Source organism: Canis lupus, chromosome 10, assembly GCF_003254725.2.
Source record: "Canis lupus dingo isolate Sandy chromosome 10, ASM325472v2, whole genome shotgun sequence".
Classification (NCBI taxonomy): domain Eukaryota; kingdom Metazoa; phylum Chordata; class Mammalia; order Carnivora; family Canidae; genus Canis; species Canis lupus.
In genome coordinates, this window is record NC_064252.1 from 70,045,222 (window position 1) to 70,069,576 (window position 24,355).

Genomic DNA, 24,355 nt, shown 5'->3' on the forward strand with positions numbered 1-24,355 from the left:
AGTTGAAATACCCCTGGCCAGACGTTAATAGCCGTGCCACGTGATGGAAGGCACCCATTCCGGGTGTTGGCCATTTAGCGAGCCAGCCAGAGACGGCACAAACGTCACCTTCTAATTCCACTGGCAGGTGCCACTTCTCATGGCTGTCCCGGCCCTGTCGTCCGACTCCAGTGACCACCTGCCACCACACACTTGTCCTGGGACAGCACGCGTTCCCCAAATGCCACCACAACCTGCTTTTGCGAGTTTGCCGAGCCACGACGTCTCCGTTCTTTCGCCAGTTACTCATTTCCTTATGGATGCCCTCACCGGCTCTCCCCTACCCGGCGCCCTGCCTACTGCTCCTGCAGACGAAATATTTGCCTGTGAGTGGTGGAGTGTGGGGGAGGCAGCTTCTGGAAGTGGCAGCCAAAAAACCCCAAAAGCAAAAAAATTCTCTAAAGAAAAGTGTAAAACAGATACGGCAGGTTGCTAGAATGGCTGAAGATGTACTTAGTGACATTCAAGGCAGATTCTTCATCCCAGTGGAGAGAATCACTGAGTCCATCAGGGATGTTCCCAGGGCAGTTAGCTCCGGACTAGAAGTCTGAGTCTACACTGTCACCCTCAGTCGCTCATTCTCTAGCTGCACGGCCTTGAGCAAGTGGTAATTTCCCTCTGTGGGTCTCATTTTTCCATCCCTAAATGAGGGAAAGAACAGAATAAACCCTGGGACCCCTTCCAGCTCTACACTCTACGGAGAGAGACAGATTCACGTAGAAAATGCAGAAGGATGGAGGATCTAGGCTTCCCAGAGCGAGAGACCTTCTCCTGCATCCTCGCCTCCCCATCCCCGGGGCCTCTCCCTCCAGCCAGATGCCGACTGGGCAGCTGCCAAGGACACACACGACCCCCTAACATTTGCTTTGCAGGTTCAAGTCAGGCCCACGTGTGTGGAGTGAGTCACGAATCCTTCACCTCCACCATGCCCCCGGCCTGCTCCCGCAACGAGAGGCAACAAGGGGTTGCAAGGACAAAAACGACGGGACTGCATCAGAGCTGTGCAGACATGCAGGCTCCATCCAGATCTCCTGGGCAGAGAGCCCCGCGGACATTTTCCCAGGGGCACTGCCCCCCCCATTTTAATTATATCACTTCTGTAGCCCCAATCTTCAATGTTTTTTTTTTAAAAAACAGGCAGGCAGCCTCTCCCAGGAGGTACAATGGATACACACACGGGGATGAGCTCCCTGTGTTCCTTATGACTCCAGGTCCCACCAGCTCCAGAGCCACCTGAACCCTCCGAGTCTCTGGGGCTCGGATCATTTTGGCCCGCACAGCCCGGTACTGAGCCTTCCTGGCCTAAATCCTTTCTATTCAGGTGGAGAAGGCCGGCCCTCTTTCCTCCCCCCTGGAATGGCTGCATTCTCAGGAATGGGTCCGTGGAGGCTGAAGTCGCATTCCCCTCCCTGAAGCACAAGGATCCTACAAGGAAGTTCAGGTCCTGCTGGACAGGAGCCCATGCCCCCCGGCCCCCAGGCCTGCCTTCGCTTCTTAGAGTCCAACCCAAGCAGGTCACTCCAGAGATGCTCCAATGGGTAGGGGGCAGGAGATGGAAGCCCTGACCCCCTCAGCATGACAACGGTGGCCACGGAAAAGCAGCCTTCGGCTTTACGGGCCAGAGGCATCCTTTTGGGCTTCTCCCTTTCCTTCCAAAATGTTGCACAGGAGACCAAAGTTCTGTGCCGTGCGGCTTTGTGGTTGAAAGCATGGACTCCGGACCAAGAAGAGGACGAGCTCCAATCTTAACCATGCCACGCAGCAGCTATGTGATCCCGTTGCGCAAGTCACCTAACCTCTCCGTGGCTCGGTTCCCCCGTGTATAAAATGGGGGTTGAACTGTTTAGCTACCTCATTAGGCTCTTCTGAGGATTTAGATGAGTTAATGTATGTGAAGTATTCAAAACAGTGCTATTAAGCATTTGCTCTTATTATGTGTCATTTAGGGGCTAAAATCATCATAGCATTAGGAACTCGAGCAATAAGAGGCTCGTGATTCAACTGTAAACAGGTGCATACCGAGTAACTGTAATTATATGTTGTAGCCCCAAAACCTAATTCAATCTTGAGCATCTAGAAAAAGACCGACGAGAATGACTGGTTCTCTGATTAGATACTGGGAACACGTCAACCCGGAGATCACAAAAAAGAGGACAAGCAGGGTGGTGACCATCAGAGGCCAGTGCTCGGTGGGCCAGGTGTGACATCATAAAGAATGTATCTGGCCTTCGTCCCCAGTTCCTGCAGAGCTTCCAAAAGCCTTGGGATTTCTAAAATACCTAAGGACGTCAGGAGGGTCTTTGGTTATTCATGATGAGCCCATTGCATTGAACCTGAATTTACGCCCATGAGGCGACTTACGGTGGCCCTTCGATGGTTCAAGGGAGAGACTGGCTACCAAGAAAGGCCAAGCACAGGATTAGAAGGTTGGAACCTTAGCCGCATCCCCAGCCACGGAGGACAGAGGGGGAGGGGTTGGAAGTTGAGTTCAGTCAGATGGCAGATGGGGGCACCTGGGGGGCTCAGGGCTGGAGCGTCTGCCTTCAGCCCAGGGCGTGACCCCGGGGTCCTGGGATCGAGTCCCGCGTTGGGCTCCCCACAGGGAGCCTGCTCCTCCCTCTGCCTGTCTCTCTGCCTCTCTCTTTCTCATGATTAATTATTTTTTTTTAAATCAAGTGGCAGATGATTTAAACAACTGTGCCTACTAGTAATAAAGCTCCCCATTAAAAATCTCTGGACATCAAGGCTGGAAGGAGCTTCCTGTGGTAGCTGGGATAGTGATACACCCAGATTCTAGAAGGAGGGGACGCACAAGCTCTGCACCAATCCCCTCCCTCCCCACGCCCTGCCCTATGCGTTGTCTCCATCGGCTGTTCCCGACTTGACCCCTCCATCATACAACTGGAATCACAACTGCAGTCCCTCCCCTGAGTTCTGGCGTTGTTGTAGTGAATTAGAGACGGAAGGGCGGCATGGAAACCCTCACCTTTATCGCCAAGTGAGTGAGAAGTGCGGTGGCCTGGGGATCCTGCTCGTGGCTCCTGAGGCAGGGGCAGTTCCTACTGGTGATTTTGCCTACAACTAGCGTAGTTAACCGTGTGCCTGTAGCTAACCAGCATAGTTAACTATGCACCCGTAAGTCTAACCAGCAGTAGTTAACTGTGCCCACAGCTAACCAGCGTAGTTAACTGTGCGCCCTCCACCCGGCGGGGTGTCAGAATCGAGCTAAGCTGCAGGACGCCCGGTTTGCGTCAGAGGTCGGGAGACACAAGGGCGCCGAGCAACCGTCTCCGTGATTACTGTCACTCCCAGGGCACTCCGCGGGCGGGCAGCCCCGTCACTGTCCACAGGCACAGGCACACTGGGTCTCAGGGAGAGACGCTAACTTGCCCGACACGAGCGGAGTAACGAGCAGGTAACGTGGGGTCAGGATCTCCGCCGGGACTGACCGGCCCCAGATGCTGCTTGTCCCCGGATGTCCGTTGGGCTCCCACGGTGCCCTAAGCCTGGTTCCCTAACTGGTTCCCTAGGGCCTGCAGGGCCGCGGGAGGCGAGGATTTTAGCTGAGGGGGCCACGCACAGGCGCACCCGCGGCAGCCGCTCGGGACGGAAGGCGGGCAGGCGGGCACCTTGCAGGCGGTGCGCCGTCTCCTTGGAGGAAGGTGACTAAGGGGGCTGTGCGAGGACCTCGGACCCTGCCGGGGGGGGGGTGCACTAGTGCCTTCTAAGGTCCTTCAGACTCACGGCAACAAGTCCCCCAATCCCGCCGGCACCTGGAGGCTCGTCCTGGTGAGATGGACCCAACCGAGAAGTGTGCCTCACGCCCCATCACCACCAAAACTGCCAACCAATTACCAGGAGGCTGGACCGGCGCTGTCCCAGGCTGCGGCTTCTCAGGGCTCGGCCCGTGCACCCGCTTCACTCTCGGGGCGCCGACCGCATCTACAGGACCTCAAACATCCGGGTGGAGGCTGAAAAACACAAGCGCACGTATCAGGGTCTTGCCCGCCACACCAGCACTCCTCACCCATCAGCTGCTGAGAGATTCTTAAAGATGAGCGTGAAGTGGAATTTGATGTCAAAGCCCGTCCTGTCTACGGAGCTGTACGGGCGGCTTCATTATCTCCCCAGGTAGGGCCGACGTTCTTTTCAGAGAGGAACTGGGAGAGCCCTCCCCTGAGCCTTGGCCTCTCTCCACGCGGCCGAGGGAGCACAATGCACAATCCCGCTTGGCGCGGAGGCCCACGGCTGCCAGGCTGGGAGGCATAGGGCGCCCCATTCCGCGCCCCGGCCCTTCACGAGGAGCCTCAGTGCACAGCCGCTGGTGGGAGAGAATTTCGGCTGCAGCCGAGGAAGCGGGAGCGGCCTGGCACACAGCACGCCGCAGGACAGCACGGGGGCTTCACGGGCACGGGCCACGGACGGGGGGTTCACAGAGATGAGCCACTGCTGGACACACCCTGCGCGGCCGGCCCTTCACGACGTTCGTCATCAGAACATTCAGACACACGGAACACGAGCGATGGTTCTGCGCTTTCGGCCGGGCGCAGGCTCAGCGAGGAGGCCTGTGTCCCGGGCTGGCGGCCCCCCAGCTCCTGCTCACGCTCCCCGGCCGTCCTTCCTCACCGGCCACTTCAGCTGCGTCCCCCACTCTGGGCAGACTCGCCGACCGGCCGGGCGCCGGGAGAGCCGGTCTCGGTAGGCGTGGCGTGTGCGAGGGGCTATAGGCTCTGCGCGCCCGCGGGGGCCCCGCTGTCCGCCCGGCCGGCCGGCGCACGCTGGGCTCCCCCTGGACCCGGTCCTGGGCTCGCGGCTCTCTGAGGGCCCTGCCCGTTGCTTCTGTGACTCTTCTCCGCGCTCGGCTGGGCCTGCTGCCGGTGGGGTCGCCCTCCCACGGGCCTTAGTTTCAGCTAGAACGGGGTCACGGCCACCCGAGGCTGCTTCTGTCCCACGCCCACCCCCGTTTCCAGGCTGGCTCGCTCCGGCGCAGGCCCTCTGGATGCCAGTCTGTTGTGGGGCGGCCACGCGTGTCCCTCAACTGCCCCTGCAGCCTTGTGAGCTGTCGTTCCCGAGGCACGAGCTCCTGCCCTTCCGCAGCGGCCCCTGCCACAGGGGTGCGAGGTCTGTGGCCATAACCTGCCAAGACCTGGATTCTCAGAGTCTGAGCTATTTCTTGTGTCCACTGAAAGAACTCATTTTTTTGCCCCCAGGAGTGACCCACACCACCTGCATATGGAGACGGGCACCCGTCCCCCAGGTCAGTATGCACTGGACCCTAACTCCTATCCCGACCTCAGCTGCTGTTAAAATTCTGCTATTAGAGGTTCATTCCTTGGGTTGTAGCGTTACCCCCTGATTAAAACGAAAATAGGCCTGAGGAGTATCAGGCAAACGTAACCCCCCCATGGAGCCCCAACCATCGGGGTCTGCTTGCTCGGCCAGGCGGGGCGAGGACCCCAGGACCACAGCGGCCACATCACGCTCCACGTCCCCAGGTCCCCGCGCTCTGCAGGCTTAGCGCCCAGCCGTTCGTGCACCTGCGGCAGAGCCGAGAGGCAAGGCGCCCCGGGTCACGAGAAAGCAGCACCCTGCCCAGGGTGCCCGGCACCTCCCAGGGGCAGGACCTGCAGGGCCCCTGCTCCCAGGTCCCGTCGGGCAGGGCTGCAGGGTGGCGCGCGGGCGCGGGGTCGCTGCCCTAGGTGGTGGCCCACTGCGCCGCGACGCTCAGGGCCCTTGCTCACTCAGGTGCCGCCCGGCCACTGCGGGTGGGCCTGTGCGGGCGGCCAGCCCTGACCCAGCGCCAGGCCCCCTCCGCAGCCGGCCCCTCCTCCCGCGCTCCCGCGGCACACCTCGCCCGTCACCAGGGCCCCCGGTCTCGCGGCCTCAGCACCCTGCCGCAACCGCGTCACCGTCCGGAAGGGCCACCGTGCTGTCACCGCCCTGCCACACGCCCACCCGGGGCTCCCGCCGCCTGGGGCAGCGTTCCTGTGCTTCCTTCCCGCTGATGCTTGCTCTTCTGGCCGAAATTCAGCCAAATTTAGATTGTAACACGGATCCTTTTTACAGCCACCAAACATAAAGGTTTAATTCTGAATTTGCCTTTTCGAACCAACACATGCTGCGTGCCGGAGACCCAAGGCCTCCCCCATCGCCAGCCGGACGACTGGGGGACCTTGCTTTTGTCCTTCCCTTGCGGCTGCCACCCAGCAGAGAGGGACCCGGGCCCTCACCCCGTAGGTCTCCCAGGGCCTGCCCAACCCCGGCCGCCTCCCGTGGGTGCGCTGGGCTATTCCCAGGGCCCGACGGCACCCGGTGGCTGCCTCCCCGCCTTGTCCAAGCTCACCTCTGCCCGGAAAACTGTCCTCATTTCTTTCTCCTTCGGGTCAGCAGGTCCTCCCCCCCCCACCGGTCCCTTAGCTCCCGTGGCGCCTCTACTCCCCGCTTCCCTGCACCCGCTATCTGACGGCACCAGGCTATGACCCGGTGTGGGCGGGCAGGTGGGCGGGGGGGGGGGGGCCTGCACCTGTGCCCCAGCTGCCTCCAGACCTGGTGCCCCTGCTGCCCCGATGTCAGTCGAGCTGGATCTCCACTGACGGTTCCTGAGGCCGCACTGCGGGGCCCTGGGGTCCCAGGGGCCCCTGGGGGGCTTGCGGTAGGTGCTGCGGACCAGTGGCCTCACGGGGAGCCGCGGGTGTTAACGGAGGGCCCGTGGCAGGCCCCCTGGTGCACGGGCCTCCTGCTCGGCGACAAGCCGCTCTTCTCGGCTGCTGAGAAGCAGAAGTGCCACGACCCACTGCCACTCGACGGGCAGATCCAAGGTCACGGGGTCGCACTGGTTACGGGGAGAAAGGGGCAAAGGCGGACAAAGCGGGGGTCACAACAGGTGCCACAGGCTGTCGCTGCAGCCCCTGGCCGGGCTCTTACTTCCCCTGCCAGCAGCCCCTCCGCTGCCTGGGACCCTCGACTCTTCGCCCAACGGCACCCTGAGGCTCTGCCTCGCGTGTCCCGCTGTCGCCCTCCCGGGAGAGCAGCCGGGAACGGCACCCACGTGGGCACACCCCGCCGTTCTCCTCCGTGTCCCCCGCAGACCAGGCCACGAATCACGGGAGTGGGAACTCGCGCTCCTACGGGTTATTCCTGGCGGCTCCCGAGGAGCGGAAGGTCTGGAAGAGGAGCACGGGGCCCACGTTGTGCGAGGAGCTGGGGCAGGCAGGCCCGTCTCCCCCTTCAGTGGGCGCTGCCCAAACAGGACAGGCCCGAGCGCCCCGAGCCCGGGTGCAAAGGCGCGGTGCACGGCGGCGCCCAGCTGCCCCGGCCCCACAGCACAGCCTCCCGGCCAAGCCTCGGACCTGAAGTCGGAGCCCGAGCTCACTGACCGAGCCCCGGGGCCTCCGGGAGGCGGCGGAGGCCAGGGCCTCGCCCCGCTGCTCCCCTGGGCCCGGCCACGCCCTGCCTGGCCCCGCAGATAGAGGGAGGGCACCTCCGCGGGCGTGGCTGAGGCCTGTCCCCGGCTCCACCCGGTCCTGAGCCCCCCGAGTTCCACTTTAGGTATCAGCTGCTGTGACCACGTAGGACAAAAACAGTTTAAGGGAAGAAAGGGAGGAAGGAGAGAGACGGTGAAGTGTCCGCGTCCGTCTCCGGAGGCCCCTCCACGGACCGCCGCACGTCCAGAAGCGCTGGCGTCCGAGCATCCACGACGCCCCCTTCCAGCCACGTCCGCGGCATTTTAAAGCCCTTCTAGTAACGGGCCCCAGGCCTACCGGTGGGCGGGCACGTCCCCCCACCCCTCCATCACCCAGAAGTCGCACGGCTGGGCGACGAGCTGACCTGGCCTCCCTTGTCACCACTCGAACTCGGCCCCACTCCCTCTCACGGGACAAGCGCGATTATTTGCTCTGTACCTACCGGTGGCCAAGAGTGAGCGAGAACTGGGACTGGGCAGGAGAGGAGATGTCTCCAAACGAAAGGAGACTTGGTCCCCGCCTGCTACAGACCCGCCGTCATATTAAGGTGAAAAATACGAACATGGATACAACGGCGTGTGTGCAACAAGCAGCGAGCACACTCCTTGCAGGCCGCCTCTGAGATGACCGTGTCTCTCTACACACACACACACGGGAAACTGCAGATAAATGTTTGTTTTCAACGCTTTTTTGGAAGAGGAGACTGGAAGCCCGAGGCCCACGTTTACGAGGACCCAAGTTTTCAGATCTTGAAGGAAGACATTATTCCCTCAACAAGATTCGGGCTGTTAAACCCAGACGGGGAGGGGCCTGCTGGGCCCTTCTCATCAGCGCCGAAGCGCAGGGCGGCCCCCGCCCCCCGACTCTCAGGGGTGGACCTGGAGGCTCCAGGGCAGGGGGTGACCTGGTCGGGGCCGCAGACCATCCAAGGGCAGAGCCTTGCTTGAACCCATCTGGTTCCAGAGCCTGTCGGCCCCTTGCACTTCACCACGTGTCCTTCTCCTCCACGTGAAGGTGATGCAAGGGGCCCGGTGGGAAGGGCAGCGGGTCAGCAAACAGCTAAAGCCCGAGGCCCAGGCTTCCTACGCTTCAGAGAAGCCCCGTAAAGGATGATTCGGTCCCTATTTCTGGCACGGGGACCCCAGAGGGGATGATTCACAATCGCCTGCGATGGAGTTGGGGGCAGGGGTGGCTCGTGGAGGGATCACGGCAGTCCTGGGGGCAGAGCTGCTGCAGCGCCCTGCGAGCCAGGGGGCCCCAGGGAGGCCCCAACCTTGAGTCTCCGGCCCTCGGCTTTAATCCACTTGTCAGGCATCTCTGCCACCAACTGCAAAACCGTGCGGGCTTCCCGCCTTCAGTGAGGGGGACGAAGGGGGGCTGCGGACGCCCCGGTGACGGAGGGACAACGCTGAGCTAGCAGGAAGCCCGGGCCCAGCCTTCAAATGCTCAGTCCCCTCAGTGAAAAGGTCAGCGGAACGTGCACACTGTGTGGATAAAAGCTCGTCAAGGGGACGGCCTAATTGATCTGACACGTCCTCTGATTCCCTGCTCCGCGCCTCCGGCCGCCCTCGAATCCGGGCGCGGACACCCCCGAGCCGTCGTCTTGTCCACCTTTCACTTCCGGCCGAACCGGACCCGAGACCCACGGAGCTCTATTTTGAAAAGCGTCCCCTCGGTCAAGGTCAGACGCGGAACAGTCGGTTCTGCTTTTTGGCCTCAACCGCGGTCATTTGCTCTTCGGCAGGAGAGTGAAACGTGACCCGCTGAATCGCGCGGCGGGGCTTCGTCGCTCGCCAGTCCCGGTTCCAGCCCGGAAACCCGGAGACAGCTAGTGAGGACCTGCCCTTCCATGTCCACTAGGCTAAAGGGCGTCCTAGGCCACGGGGATGGAAACAGATGCTCTTTTATTGAGCACATTCAGGTCAGAATTGTTTTGCTGTTCTTTTTTTTCCCCCATTGGTTTTTTTGGGAGGGCTTTCCTACCTGTTGGGCACAAAAGGAAATTCTAAGAGGACCTCGCATCTAGGACGAGAGTGGGCTCGGACTCCATCCAAAGCCTCCAGACAAAGGATGCGGTAAAAATTCACGGCTGCAGTGACACCCAGGCCTTGCCGAGCTGGGGCTGGGATGAAGACCCCACGGGCCCGGGGAGAGGGGATGGTGAGGAAACGGGCTAAAGGGTGGGAGAATCTAAAGGCTTGCATGGAAATTGTGCTGGGCTCTGCAATCTCAAGGCAGAGACATCCCCAGAGCCTGGGAAGGGAGGCTCAGGCTGCCACGGAGTCCCTCGTCCTCTCAGGACCAAGACGGGGCAACAGGAGGCATCTGCCGGACTTGCTTCTCCTCCCAGTGATCCTCCCCGCGGCTCTTTACGGCCTGGATTTTATTGTGACGGTGCTAAGGGAGGAACTATTTCAACCTCTCTCCGTCTCTGCGTGCGGGTGCATCGGGGTCAATGCCGCGCGCTCACCGAACCCACGTCGTCGTCTTCCTGGCGCCCAATTCCCCGGCCTCCCGGCCTGGCGAGGCTCTAAGCGGAGGTGATGTGCATCGCCCGGCGCCTGGGTGATTAGGAGCAGAGGTGCCTGCTCCACACACTTTGTCCTCTTGCGTCCCTGCTGGATGCAGAGGATCCGGGAGAAATTCTGGGGCCTTGGGGATATCGCGGCCACCGACTGCGGGGGGCTGCGGCGTCACTGCAGGCGGCCCCGAGCGACTGGGGACGCTGAGGCTGCTGTCACGGCTCACGGCCCACCCGAACGACACAGCCATGCTCTGCAGTCGGACCTCGAGATGCTTTCCTGTCGACTTGATCAGGGTCCCCCCTTGTCCATACTTGACATGAATACTTAGCTGAATCCGCAGATCGTAAGACAGGACCTCCCACTTCAGGGGCTCCTGAGATCCCATAAAGTCACTGATAAAACTCGGAAAGAAGGAAGTGGAAGATAAGCGTCACGGCAGCAACTTGAGGGAGACTCTGGAGACTCAGGCAGCTTCGCCTCCAGGACATCCGCTTGAAGAAGTGTCATTCTATGTGTCGGCAAATTGAACACCAATAAAAAATAAATTTATTAAAAAAAAAAAAAAGAAGGGCAGCCCTGGTGGCACAGCGGTTTAGCGCCGTCTGCAGCCCGGGGTGCGATTCTGGAGACCCGCATGGAGCCTGCTTCTCCCTCTGCCTGTGTCTCTGCCTCTCTCTCTGGGTCTCTCGTGAATAAATAAATAAAATCTTAAAAAAAAAAAAAAAAAAAAGACAAGATGAGACAAAAAAATGGAGATGGATCCACGACCTGAGGTTGAAAACCACCCTGGCTGGGGGTGCTCTCCAGAGGGCCTCGCACATACTGGGTGCTCAACAGCTGCTAGTTCCCACCTCCCATGTCCTCTCTTTCAGAACCTTCCCAGATCTGCCTGCCTTTCCCCCAATTTTGGGAGAAGACAGATTTGAGGCAAACAGAGGGAAGATGAATAACTACCGAGGGGACTGGGGGGCGGCAAGTAACTCTGTAGAAGTCCAAGCTGTCTCCCTGCACTCAGGGAGGTGGCCCCACCCTACGGCCTTGTGGCTAAGAACTCTGGAAAGCATCAGGGGCCCGGATCAAACCCAGCTCTGCATCTGTCTAGCTTCATGTATTTGGGCAAATCAATTAATTTCTCTAAACCTCAGTTTCTTGGCCTGTACAATGGACACAGGAACAGAACCTTCTTAGACGATTATGCGAAATAATACATGAAAGCACAGGGCCTAGTAAACGATATGGGCTCAATACCCGTTAGGTGCTACTATTGAATCACTCTTCCTGTGGCCTATTGACGTCGTAACAATTGGATTTTTTAAAACTGCAGCCTGGATTCCGCCTTGCCAGCAAGCATACATCTGGGCTCACCGCCCCATCAGATGTTCTCAAGGGAACGTCAACGCATCCGTGAAACTCGGCTTAATAAAATTAGGCAGATTATGTTTGCTGCTGAATTTCTGTACTAAAGACTCAGGTAGATGTTTGGTCCGTAGGCGGTTCTAAATGGTGGGTTTCTCTCTTCCATCCGAGCAGATAATCTAGAGATTCCAGTGCTGTTACCCTGTTCTCCTTGCATCACTGATGAGAATGCCTGGACTGCTTACAGGTTTTTCCAGCTAATTCCCTGACCCCCCTGACCTGGCTATTTATTACAGACACAGAAAGCTGTGCCCAGACATCTGACATGCCTTGTGCCTTGGGAGGACTGCTGGCCCTTCCTGGCAGTCGAGCTTGGGATTACAAGAAAGGGGTGAGGTTTTCAGTCTGGGAAAAATACAAGTGGCAAAGGGCTGCAAACCAAGGCAGAAAATCACGGAGGGTTACAAAGTGAGTGAATACAGGGGGAGACCCCCCCCCTTTCTCACCTCAAAAAAAGAGGCTTTTAAAGTAAATTAAATGAAGTTTTGCACATGGTTAGTAAGCAAGATAGGATACATACTGAAACATCCCCCAAAGGCCTAAACATCCCCCTAAAGCCCTAAGCATCACTCAAAGGCCTAAACATCCCCAAAAGGCCTAAACATCCCCCCCCAAAGGCCTAAACATCCCCCCAAAGGCCTAAACATCCCCCCAAAGACCTAAACATCCCCAAAAGACCTAAACATCCCTCAAAGGCCTAAACATCCCCCTAAAGGCCTAAACATCCCCCAAAAGGCCTAAACATCTCCCCAAAGGCCTAAACATCCCCCTAAAGAGCTCTTTGATAATAAACAGCCATAAGGCATTTTGCCAGGACAAGCTGTGTCGTGGTAAAGTGCACGTATCCAGTACTAAATGAAAATGCCTTGGGGTGGAACAAATAATACCTGGAGGGTCCCCCCAACCTCCAAACACTATAGGGTGGGGGTGGGATAGCTGCCCACACTGCATCTTTGCCTTCTTTGTGCCCAGCCTCCCTGGGAAGTGGGACAAAGGGCCGTGATGCCATCTCCCTCCTACACCTTTGAACCCTGTATGATTTCGGAAACATATTACATAATTTCAGAAGCATCATCATATGACAAAGCTCACAGATTCTGGCGCAGACTGGTTTGTGCCCAAGGCTCACCTCTGCTGGCTGTGAGATTTTAGATGTTACTGAGCCACCCCATGCCTCCGTTTCCCCATCTGTAAAGGGGGGTGGTGATTATGATAGCAACCCCAAAGGGTTGTCGCAGCCAAAAGGATTCATCCCTGGAAAACGCATAGGACGCGATCTGTCACGGAAGACACATTCAAGAATGCTGCTATTATTTGGCGACGGTCAGCGGCGCGAGTGAACCCAAACTCCAGGCTGGACCACTGAGAGGGGGAGCACTGGCATGCGGCGTGGAAGCACGGACGTGTCCGAGGGGGTCTGTAGTAGGTCGCACAGTGGCACCGCAAAAAACACGTCCATGACCTAACTCCCGGAACCTGACAATTGGGGCTTATTTGGAAAATGGATCCTGAATGATGAGATTAATTTAAGAATCTCACGCTGAAATCGTCCTAGAGTATCCAAGTGTGCCCCGAATCCCAGCACACATCCCTGACGGGACGCACGGACAAGACGGCCCCAGGAAGACGGGCAGCTACGGGCGTGACGCAGCTGCAAGGCCAGGAACGCCAGCAGCCCAGCGGCTGGAAGAAGCAAGGCGGGATTCTTCCCCTGGAGCCTTTGGAGGCCGCGCAGCCTCGGTTGTGCACTTCTGGCCTCCAGAGCGTCTGGGCGCTACTTTAACCTTCGCATGCATACGACCTGCCAGGGGATCTACCAACCTACAGGCTCTGGTTCAGTCGCCTGGGGCGAGCCGGAGACGCCGCACTTCTCCACGGATCCTAAGTGATGCCATTGCTCACGGTCCACAGACCGCGCTCTGAGTAGTGAGCGCGTAAGAGCATACTGTCACCGGCAGCCCCGTGATGATAAAGGGGACGCGTGGAACAAAGGGCCGGAGGTCGCAGATCCAGTCAACTGCTACACTTGGCCACCGTGACAGCGAAGGGCTGGAGGACAGAGAGCAGAAGCGGGGCGCGGGCTGGGGCGGCACGGCTCCCCAGGCCCGGTCGATGCTTCTGAATTGAACAGCAGCTCACTGGGGCAGTACTAATGGGTTCCGACGGCTCCTGTTCATCACTCTCTAACAGGGTCAACCAAGAAGTGGTCTCATCCTTTTGGATGGAAAAAAAAAAAAAAAACCAACAGTAACAAAAACGAAATAAGATCTCCTTATCCCGGCTTACGAGGGCCCCGAATAATTCCTAGGAGAATGGAAACGCGGGTGATCGAGTCCCCATTTCCCACCTTCGGTGAACCCGACGGAGACTTATGCATCAGCACTTGTGTTTTTTTAAATATTTTATTCATTTATTTATTTTGAGAGAGAGAGAGAGAGAGAGGAGGAGGAGGAGCAGAAGGAGAGGGACAAGCAATTCTATGCTGAGCGCGCAGCCCCACATGACCCTGAGATCATGACCCGAAATCAAGAGTCAGACGTTTAACTGAGCCAACCAGGCAGCCCTTCCCTATTGTTTTTACGGAGTGGAAAATGCTTGGTCCAAGAGGCAACGAGAACTCGCCTGTCGTGTAGCCTGGGCTCTTCGACATGGGAGTGGGTGTTGAGAAGCTCAGGCTGCTCGACAGAGCAGAGGCCACCAGTACGTCTCAGGGTGGGGGCAGGAGTGGGGTAGCTCACCCACTAAAACAGCCTGGGGCTAAAAAAAACAAAAAAAAGCTGGTCTGCCAAGGGCAACGTAGGCATGGGCAGAAGAGGCAGACGCCCCGTTGGCCTAGTTAAAGAGAAAACCAGCAGCCCCAAATGGAGTCGTGATGCTAGGCCAAGTCACCAAACCGGGGCTCACTGTCTAAGCTGCCTGCAGTCCAAGCCCCCCCCCGCCCCCGGAAATGTCATCTTGAGTGGCCTGTAGGAATCAGGGGTCACGCAGAACCCGTCCTGGTCCCTGACAAGGAGGCCATCCACCAACAAGATCCCCCACCCCGAAGGACAAGGAGACCATCCACCACCAAGACCCCCCACCCCAAGGACGAGGAGACCATCCACCACCAAGACCCCCCACCCCCAAGGACGAGGAGACCATCCACCACCAAGACCCCCCACCCCAAGGACGAGGAGACCATCCACCACCAAGACCCCCCACCCCCAAGGACGAGGAGACCATCCACCACCAAGACCCTCCACCCCGAGGACGAGGAGACCATCCACCACCAAGACCCCCCACCCCAAGGACGAGGAGACCATCCACCACCAAGACCCCCCACCCCGAGGACGAGGAGACCATCCACCACCAAGACCCCCCACCCCAAGGACGAGGAGACCATCCACCACCAAGACCCCCCACCCCAAGGACGAGGAGGCCATCCACCACCAGGAGGTGGCCTCTCCTGGAACATTGTTGTCCATTCCTTTGCTAAGGGTCCAGCCAGGTCCTGCCTGTGCAGCCCTTCCCTTCCGTCAGCTCCTCCCAGCTCCCTCCGATGCTCCCCGATCCACGAATTACTGAATAAAAGCCAACTGACCTTCAAACCTTCTCAAATTTTGTCTTTAACAACCTCACTATGTTCGTTTCCCACGGATCCGTCTCCAGCGCCCCGCCTGCGATCCAATCCACATAGACGGTTTTGTCCCTAAAGCGGGTCACAAACCCATGGCATCGCCCGCATCCAGAGCCACGATGGCTGTTCCCTTGGATCACGCGGCAGCTCCCGCGTTCTGGAGGCTGCAGACAGACGCCCTCTGCGCTCGGTCAGCAGCGGGGGAGGCGGCTTCCGGGGTCAGCGTGGGCTCAGGGCAGGGCAGGGCCCCCGGGCCACGTCTTCCCGGGGAACAGGACCAAGTCCTCTCGGCCTTCACGCCTCGGCCAGTGTGTCTGCAGGGAACGCCCGCCCCAGACACACGGCCACCCTCCAGCCCGCCTGGGCCCAGCTCTCCCCTCCCCAGGCCAAGGCCCCCCCATTCCCCAGCGCCTGGTTCTCTGGCGCTTCGTGGCTCTGGCACCTGGCGTTTGCCACCAGGCTGGCGTCTTTTCCTGCTATTACTCACCCCTGCACGTGAGTCGGGACAAAGACGACTACTGCATGGGTGTTCCCAGCTCTCCGCCCCGCAGCCTCGCCTCCCTGACCTCCAGGAGGAGCCCCCTGGCCTCAGTGGCTCTTCCGTGCTTTGTGGGGTAGGATGGACGGGGAAAGGAGCTGAGAGAGAATCAGGGGACCATCGGGGAGGGCGCGTCTAAGGCACCGTGTTGGGAGAAGAGCAGCGTGAGGTGCAAGGGCAGCAGCAGCGGAGAAGGGGGCTCAGGAGCTGTGTGGCCACCCACTCCCCGTTTCACAGTCAGGACACGCAAAACCTCGAGTCATCGCGAAGGGCTTCCGGTCACTGAAGCGCGTCCTTGAGGTCACAGCACGGCACACGGTGTGGACGTCAGGGATGTGGCTGCGGGAGGATCTGTCTACGCCTCCGAGCTCTCCTCCGCGACGGCCTGCGGGGTCATTTCTGCACCCGTCGGCCGGGCCGGGGAGCCCACGGTGGCAGGGCCGAGCGGGCTGGGGTCCCCCCGATGAGGAGCCTGACGCCCGGGGAGGGGTCTGTGGCAAGAGCGCCTGTGCGCGTGCGGCCTGACGGCGCCATGTGACCGCCGTGCCCCCTCCTTCCCTTAGGTGAGGGGACAGCAAACCCATCCCGTCTGCCCGGTGCTGACCGGACACCCTCTCCGAGCAGGTGCTCGTGTGACGATCCAGGCGGCGTTCTCGAAAAGCCTGCCGCGGACACCGGCCTGCTGGGAACTGTTCACGGCAGAAGCCCCGTGTGGACGCGGGAGTCCTCGGGGTCACGGGTGCAACCCCGTGACCTCCTTCCCTTCCCCGAAGGCCTCGTGTCCGTCCGGGGCGAGTCCGGCGCAGAAGGTGCTCAGCGCCCCTCGCGATGCCCGCGGGCTCCTGGCGGCCGAGCCGCGCGTCTCAGCCAAGGCTCCTCTGGCCTCAAGGACACAGAGTCCAGAGCGACCGACCCAGCGACGGGCTGCTCCCGCCACCCGCCTCCCCCCCCCCCCCCCCCCCCCCGCCCCGCCTCAGCTTCCTGCGGCCTGGCCTGTCCTCCTCGCCAGTTCCCTCCCGGGCCGCCCACCTCCGTGCAGCTTCCCGCGGGAGGGGCCCTGGCCCCAGGGCGGGTGGACCCGCATCCCCAGCCTCCCTCCAGCCTCCCCCCTCCCCGGCAGAGTGGCCTCCCGCTGGGCGGGTCCTGGGCGGCCCCGGGACCGTGTCGCTTCCTGTTGCCTGCGCAGACGGCCCGGCCCGCGGTGAACGCCCTCCGCCGAGGAACATCCGTCCTCGCAAGCGCCCGACGGACACACAGCCCAGCTCCCTGCTCCCTTCACCGAACCCTGAGAAGACGGAGGCTGAGGGCGTGTGACTTGTGCAAGGAGGGACCCGGGGATAGCCTGGCCCGGCGGCCTGGGCTCCCTGGCTCCACCCGCCTCACCCCTGCGGAAAGCCGGGGGGCTCGGTCTTTGCATTTGAGCCCTGTCATGCGGCTTCTGGGGCCCAAGCCCCGTCCCCTCACGTGCCCGCTGGACGCCAGGAGCCACTCAGGCCTTTGCTCCGCGAGGTGCACACTCGTGCCTTAGTGTAGCCGGCCCCGAGCACAGCCAGCCCCGTGGGCCTCTGTGCCTCAGTTTCTACGTCCAAGGGAACCAAAGTGACCCCAAACCATCACTTCCAGGTGCATTTAAGCGGTTCTCTCAGTGCATGAAGCAAAACTCAGCGCCTTAGATTTTGGAGCAGACGGAGTCTCAGCTCTGCGAAGCAGGCTTGATTTAATAGTTATTTAAAACCACGCATCTTAAACACGCGGCGCTTCTGCTAATTAACGCCTCGCGGTTTCTCAGGGGTGCCACCTGCGACCGTCGTGCGGCGGAGGGCTGCGTCCCGGGAGGCGCCCCGTTTCCTCCCCGCGCTGCGGCCCGGGCGGGGGATGCGCGGGAGCTCGGCCGGCACCTCACTCGCGACGAGGGCGCCCCCCCAACCCAGTGCGTGCGACAGGGTAGAGGCGGCACTGCGGGACCTCGCGTTTCTCTCAGCCAGACTCGCCCTACGAGAGAGCAGTTGTGCCGCCCAGGACCCTGACGGAGGCTCTGGGGACTCTGTGGCCCGCATGTCGAGGCCCCGCCGGCAAGGAGGCTGCTGAGACTCCGTCGGAAGCGGTCCCGCGGGAAGAGCCGGGGACCTGGTCCTGCATCTCGCACCGACCTGCTCGGCGATGAGAACAAGCCCTGGACGTCCTTGGGCCTCTGGGCCCCCGTGGGCAGCCTCTGAGACGCCCTGCGACCTGGCGCCCGGCGGTGCCCCGTGGGTCAGAGGCGGGCTCGCCGTCTCCCTGGCCATCCTCGCTGGCCCTCAGACGTGCCGGGAGCGGGGATGCGGGACAGGGTCTGCCGGGACCCACAGGGTAGCAAGGTCCCGGGGCGGGGAGGTCGCCTCCACGTAAAAAGCCGAGCCGAGGATGCTCCTGTGAGGGGGGCCCCCTGCCTGCCTGGGGGGTCGGGGTCCTCCCTTCGGAGGATGAAAGAATCAGAGGGCCTCGCGGGCGGCTCCAGGAGGCTACAGCTCGCCCTTTGCCTACCAGGAGAGGGGGGCAGGCGAGAGCGAAGTTTGAGCCACAAGAGGAAGGACTTGCCCAAAAATATCCCCGGGAGGTACCGGGTCGCGGCCCCCGCTGCCTGTCCGTGCACCTGTCCGAGGGGCCTTCCTCTGCTAATTAGCTCCCATCCCATCCGTCACTCTTGGCCCACGGGTGCTGCTCAGTCTCCCATCTAACCCAGCCGGCACCCGAGTGCTGTGCACCGACACGACACGCGCAGAGTAAGGCGGATTGGAACAGACGCGCTGCTCGTGTGAGCTCAGGGTCCCGTGGCCACGTGTGTCGCATCTGCCTCGGGCTACGATGCTGCAGATCCTTTCCCCGCATTTTTCCGGCAGCAGATGTTGCCGCTTGCGGGAGGCGTGAGATCGCCCCGGCCTGCCTTCTCCCCTGCCACCTGCAGGCCGCCCTTTGAGGAAGGGGGTGGTGCACGAATTAAACAGCCACCGCGCCCAAGACAGGCTGCCTTGCCGTCGGCCTGGGGGCCAAGCAAGCTGAACCTGCGGGCTCGCATCAGGGAAGGGCCTGGGTCCCAAAGCCTGTCCGGAGGATGCCACGTGAGCCAGCGTCAGCCTGTCGGGCGCGGACTCCACGACCGCCCAGCTGCCTGGCCACGCGGATCACTTCTAGCTAAAGGAGGAAAAAATGCTTTTCATGCGGCCGTCAAGAGCGCCCGGTGAGAACCTACCTACTGACGCCTTAAGACGTGTTATCAAGGTGTTGCTGGTAAAATACGTCAAGGAGCAGAAACAATGGGGCGGGAAGCAAGGGAGGACGCGTCCCTTGGATGCCAGCGCGTAGACGGCGTAACTGATGTCGCCGAGCCACCTGGGACGTTTATGATATTTTTAAAATACAGTAAGAGCTGGCGAGTTTTCAGGACCGGGCTGCTGCACCGATGAAGAAAGGATCTCCTTTCTTGTCGCCGAGTCCCCGCGCTCTCCGCAGACACACAAAGCCCACCCCCAGGGGCCTGCGAGCAGACTTCATCTCTGTTGTCAAGGAAACCAGTCTGTTCTCAGCTCCAGAATTAGAAAGCCGGGGCCCAGCCTCAGCACCGCCTTCTGCCCACTTCTCCACAGGGCCCGCCACCTCCTCCCCACTGGGGACCCCGAGAGCATCACGGCACCAGGAGCACCGGCCGGTGGAGCAGGGGCCCCTTGCACGGCCCGAACCAGCGCAGCCGACGGGTGCACAGCCCACACGAACAAGTGCACCGGGGGAAATGAGTTCATCCGTAAAGGGAGAGAACAGTTGACGAGGGACAAGCAACTGACCCACGTGACTGGGAATGGCTTAGGGAAGTAGGATTAACCCTCCAATGCCACCCAGCACTTTTTTCTCCAAAACACCCACCCTCGCATTTCTCCAAATGGGAGAGTCAGCCCAGCGGCATCTACCAAGGGCTCAAACCTGGTGCGAGGCGGGGAGTGGGGCCCAGGGGAGCCTTTCGGGGGTGAAGGGTCTGGGTAAATATCCCCCTGCTGGGAAGGGGGCACTGGAGAGTCGGAGGTAGGGAACCCCAGTATTATTACCACCAGGGAAGTGGGGGTCAGAGACAGGGAAAGACCAAGGGAGGGGAGACGATGGCTGGTACCTCCCGGGATATGCTCTGCGACACCCGAGCGCGGGCAATGGGGGCCTGAAGGGATACACGTTAGGGTCGGTCCTGCCCAGGAAACCACCACTGTGCTTGATGCTCTGAACTCCCTGAGCCACATTGTCAGAAGTGAGCGCCCTTCACCTTGCATCACCCTATGTGGACACGTGCTTTATCCGTCCCTTATAAACCAAGAGTCCAGGCAGCCCCGGTGGCCCAGCGGTGTAGCGCTGCCTGCAGCCCAGGGTGTGATCCTGGAGACCTGGGATCGAGTCCTGCGTCGGGCTCCCTGCATGGAGCCTGCTTCTCCCTCTGCCTGTGTCTCTGCCTCTCTCTGTGTCTCTCATGAATAAATAAATAAAATCTTTAAAAAAAAGAAAAAGAAAGCCCAAGAGTCCTGCAGATGCAGTCCTGACCCATCTCTGTCCTCCGCAGCCCCGGAAGGACCCCTTGCACGTACGAGGCCTAGGCGTGGCTCTGCGGAGTGTTCGTGAATGAAGGCTTCTTCTAGACACTGGGACATCACCCACAGAAAGCGCTCACAATTTTGAAGTCGATTAGGAGAAAGAATTTTAAGATTTTCGACTCTTGAGTTCAAAGAGTGGTGGTTGGGTTTTCAGCCCCTGTGGTGCTTTCTCCGACTCTCCCACTTATCGCGATTGCCTCATTACGACCGATAACACCACTGATGAGGACGAGCCTCGTCACAGGAAGCCCACAGTGAGACGCGGGAGCAGGGAAATAGGGAACGAAGGGCACTCCTGGGATTAAACGCTAAGAGGGCACAGGGTGCCGGGGATGAGTAACGAAAGAGGAACTGAGTCCTTATGGGGGGGAGGGGGCCAGTCCTGGGGACACGGTTCATGCAACACAAAGTTTAAAATATCCCAAATCCTTCGCCTGGATTTCTCAAGCGCTGGTAAGAATAGAGTCTCCAGCAGTACTTTTAATTCTTAATTTTTTTTATTTAAAGTCAATTAGGCAACATAGAGATCATCACTAGTTTCAGACGCAGTTTTCCATCATCCGTCCTTCACCCGGCAGTCCTTCTTAAATTCTCCCTTCTCCTCCCCGATGCATGGCACTCACCTAAGGCAGCTGGACAGGCCTTTCCCTTTCGGCTCAGCCTAGTCTACCCTTGGCCCCCTTCTTTCTCCTCCTCCCCCCCCCATAGCTTCACCTCCATTATGCAGAAACCTCACTCAATTTGTCTTCCTTTTCTCCTGCCCTGCCCACCTCTCCCTCCAGGCCCCGTCCCTCTTCCCCCACCGTGCACCCCAGAAGCCGCGGAACAGGCTTAATTAGGCAGCCCTGCCTTCCCCCTGCCTTGCCCCCACAGGGCAAGGGAAGAAGCCGTGTACACAAACCGGAGTCGTCCTCAAGCGTCCAGGGAGCAGAACAGAAACACCGAGAACAGTCAGCTGGACGCCGATGACTTCTGCTGCATCCCCCGCAGAAGGACTGTGTCCAGAGGAAGGAGAGCCAGGCCGGCACGAAGCACAACCGAGGCTCACGGAGCAGCGCGCGGGGTGGGCCAGCCGGCCGGAGTCGGAGCGCTGCCCACCACGCCGCCCTAACGCTAGTTTCTGTAGAAATACAGGGTCAGGCAACCACATTTTCATAGAAACGACACGGGCTGGCTGAGGTTTCTATAGAAGACTCCTCACATTATGGTGAAATTTAAACTGGGCAGCCCGGGTGGCTCCGTGGTTAGCGCCGCCTTCAGCCCAGGGCGTGACCCCGGGGTCCCGGGATCGAGTCCTGCATCGGGCTCCCTGCAGGGAGCCTGCTTCTCCCTCTCTGTGTCTATCGTGAATAAATAAATAAAATCTTAAAAAATAAAATAAACAAACTGCTTCTGTGCCCATCGGGTAGACAGAAAACTGGTGACGGCTCCTTGACTGTGCTGACCCACAACATTCAGGTGGTTTTGCAAAATCTCCTCTGGGCCTCATGATGCAAGCATAGCAGTCCCCTGAGGTCGGTCCCCAGGTTCAGCTGAAATTTCTAAACAAAGAAGACGAGACAGAGAGCTAGGGACTGGGAGAAGCTATTTACCCTGTTAGGGAACATCTAGATTTGCTCCTGTGCCTTTCAAGAAGCTGCCCAGTTCAGAAAATCTTATTAAGATTTGTAAAGAATCTAGTTCTTTCCATACTTGATTTAAACAAACACACAAAAGTTGAATGAAATACTCGAATCATAGCAGCCTGGAGGGCGGCGGAAACAGCCCAGCCGGTACGCTCCAAGGGCTCCGTTAGGGGAGGAAGGCCACCCCTGTTATCAAACGGACACTTGGGGCTTCGTACTGTTTTGAGACGTTTAATTCATTCAAGCGATGTTCTGATTCCACCTCCCTGAGAATTCTGCGGTTCAGCTTCTCACATCCGCGTGAGGCCCAAAGACAGCAAGTTCTGGCAAACATACCATAGATCGCCTCCCATCTTCGCCACCGCTCTTTAGAGCGGAAATTGTTATTCCCATCTTACAGACGGGAAACTGAGGCCCGTGGCATTTACGTTTCTCAGAAACACAGCTAATAAGTGGCCGAGCTGAACACTCGCCGTGGGCTCATCCGATTCCAAAGCCCAGGAAACCAAGAGGCGTAGCAATTGTTTCTATAGCTGGTTTATTTAAAAAGAAAATTAAACACTAGTCGAGAGACTTTTTTATAAATGCAAACAAAAATCTGGTCATGGGTGACCAAAAATGTTGTAAATGATGACAAATATTATAAGAAACGCCAGTTGAGGATGGTGTCTACCTAATGATCCATTTACTCACTCTCCCTCGACTTTTCACTAAAACCCCATGTTGAGTCACACGTTAAATCAGATCATGACTCACAAAGACTATAAGACTAGAGCCAGAGCAACGATGGGCGATGGGCGTTTATTCATCACGAGACCTAAGAGATTAGAAGGAGAGGCCCAGGTAGTGACTGACAGGCACCTTTCTTTGTCACTTGGAGGAGACCAAGCTCAGTAGATGGCGGTGACACCTTCTTCCTCCCCCACTGCCTGCCTCCCGGCTCTGTCCTCCCCAGAAATTTCAGCAACCTTCCCACCAGCACATGGAGCGGTTCCTTGAGAGGCCAGAGCTGCTCCGCACCTCTCGTGAGCATCTCCTGCCACGTGCGGCACCTGCACCAGGACGGCAGTGCTCGTCTGCAACGCAGCCAGGGGCGGGACGGACTCCAATCCCACGCTGCAGCGAGGGACTGGAAGACACAAATAAGAAGCGACGATCACAGGAGGTGTGTGGGAACCAAACAAAATCCACCTCTGGGGGGGGATCCCTGGTGGCTCAGCGGTTTAGCGCTTGCCTCCGACCCAGGGCGCGATCCTGGAGACCCGGGATCGACTCCTGCGTTGGGCTCCCTGCCTGGAGCCTGCTTCTCCCTCTGCCTGTGTCTCTGCCTCTCTCTCTCTCTCTCTATGTCTATCGTGAATAAATAAAAAATAAAATAAAAATAAAAAAATCCACCTCTAGGCTGCTTATACAAAGATATGCGTATGTCATTCAACATGATTAGAAATTATTAGGGGATCCCTGGGTGGCGCAGTGGTTTGGCGCCTACCTTTGGCCCAGGGCGCGATCCTGGAAACCCCGGATCGAATCCCACGTCGGGCTCCCGGTGCATGGAGCCTGCTTCTCCCTCTGCCTATGTCTCTGCCTCTCTCTCTCTCTCTCTCTATGTGACTATCATAAATAAATAAAATTAAAAAAAAAAAAAAAAAAGAAATTATTAGCTATCAAAAAAAAAGAAATTATTAGCTATCGAGGAAAAAATAAATGTAAACAAACAACATTCATACCACATACAACAAAACTCACGGTAAAAACCTCTAGACAAGGCAAAGATTGTTTTTATATTTGAAAAGAGTAATTCCCACAATGAAAATATCATATTGAAGGACTGATGTTATGCATCAAGTAACATAGTGTTAAATTATATATATTTTGATGTATATGTATATACACATATTCGTTATAGATACATATAGGCTACATATACATATGTGTATAATCAAAAGCAAATGAGAATTAGTTAGAAAATAACGGGATCAGGCAGCCCCAGTGCCTCAGCGGTTTAGCGTCGCCTGTAGCCCAGGGCGTGACCCAGGATCGAGTCCTGCATCAGGCTCCCTGCATGGAGCCTGCTTCTGCCTCTGCCTGTGTCTCTGCGTCTCTCTCTCTCTCTCTGTGTCTCTATGAATAAATAAATAAAACCTTTAAAAAAAAAGAAAAGAAAAGAAAGGGATCCAAATAATAATGGATGACATTAATACACTTCTCAGTTCATAACAAATTAAAAAGGTTAAAAAGTAAGGGGAGAGGGTACAAAAGCCTGAACAGGTCGATCAGTTAGGCTTAAATGTATCCCTTGATACCCACAACTCACAATACAAACTTAGGGACCAATAGGTTTGGATGACAAAGTATATATTGAACATAAACTTATAGAAAGCGGTTTCACTGCACGCATCGAGAGCAGGGCACAATGCCTGTTAAACAGTCCAGCAAGGCATTTCTTCATTCTAGAAGCATCATTTATCTTGAGGGAGATAGTGCAGTTTTTATGTTTTTTGTTTTGTTCTATTTTTCGGGTCTAAG

At 58.3% G+C, this 24,355-nt stretch overlaps 1 protein-coding gene across 1 annotated transcript in view; it reads right to left on the bottom strand.

The window, feature by feature from the left end:
• Window positions 1-24,355, bottom strand: part of ADD2 (adducin 2) — a 95,891-nt gene that overhangs the window by 42,093 nt on the left and 29,443 nt on the right. The window contains exon 2 of the mRNA XM_049115621.1: window positions 3,895-4,010. The gene's annotated coding sequence lies outside the window, so the exon portion shown is untranslated. The remainder of the gene's footprint in view (window positions 1-3,894; window positions 4,011-24,355) is intronic.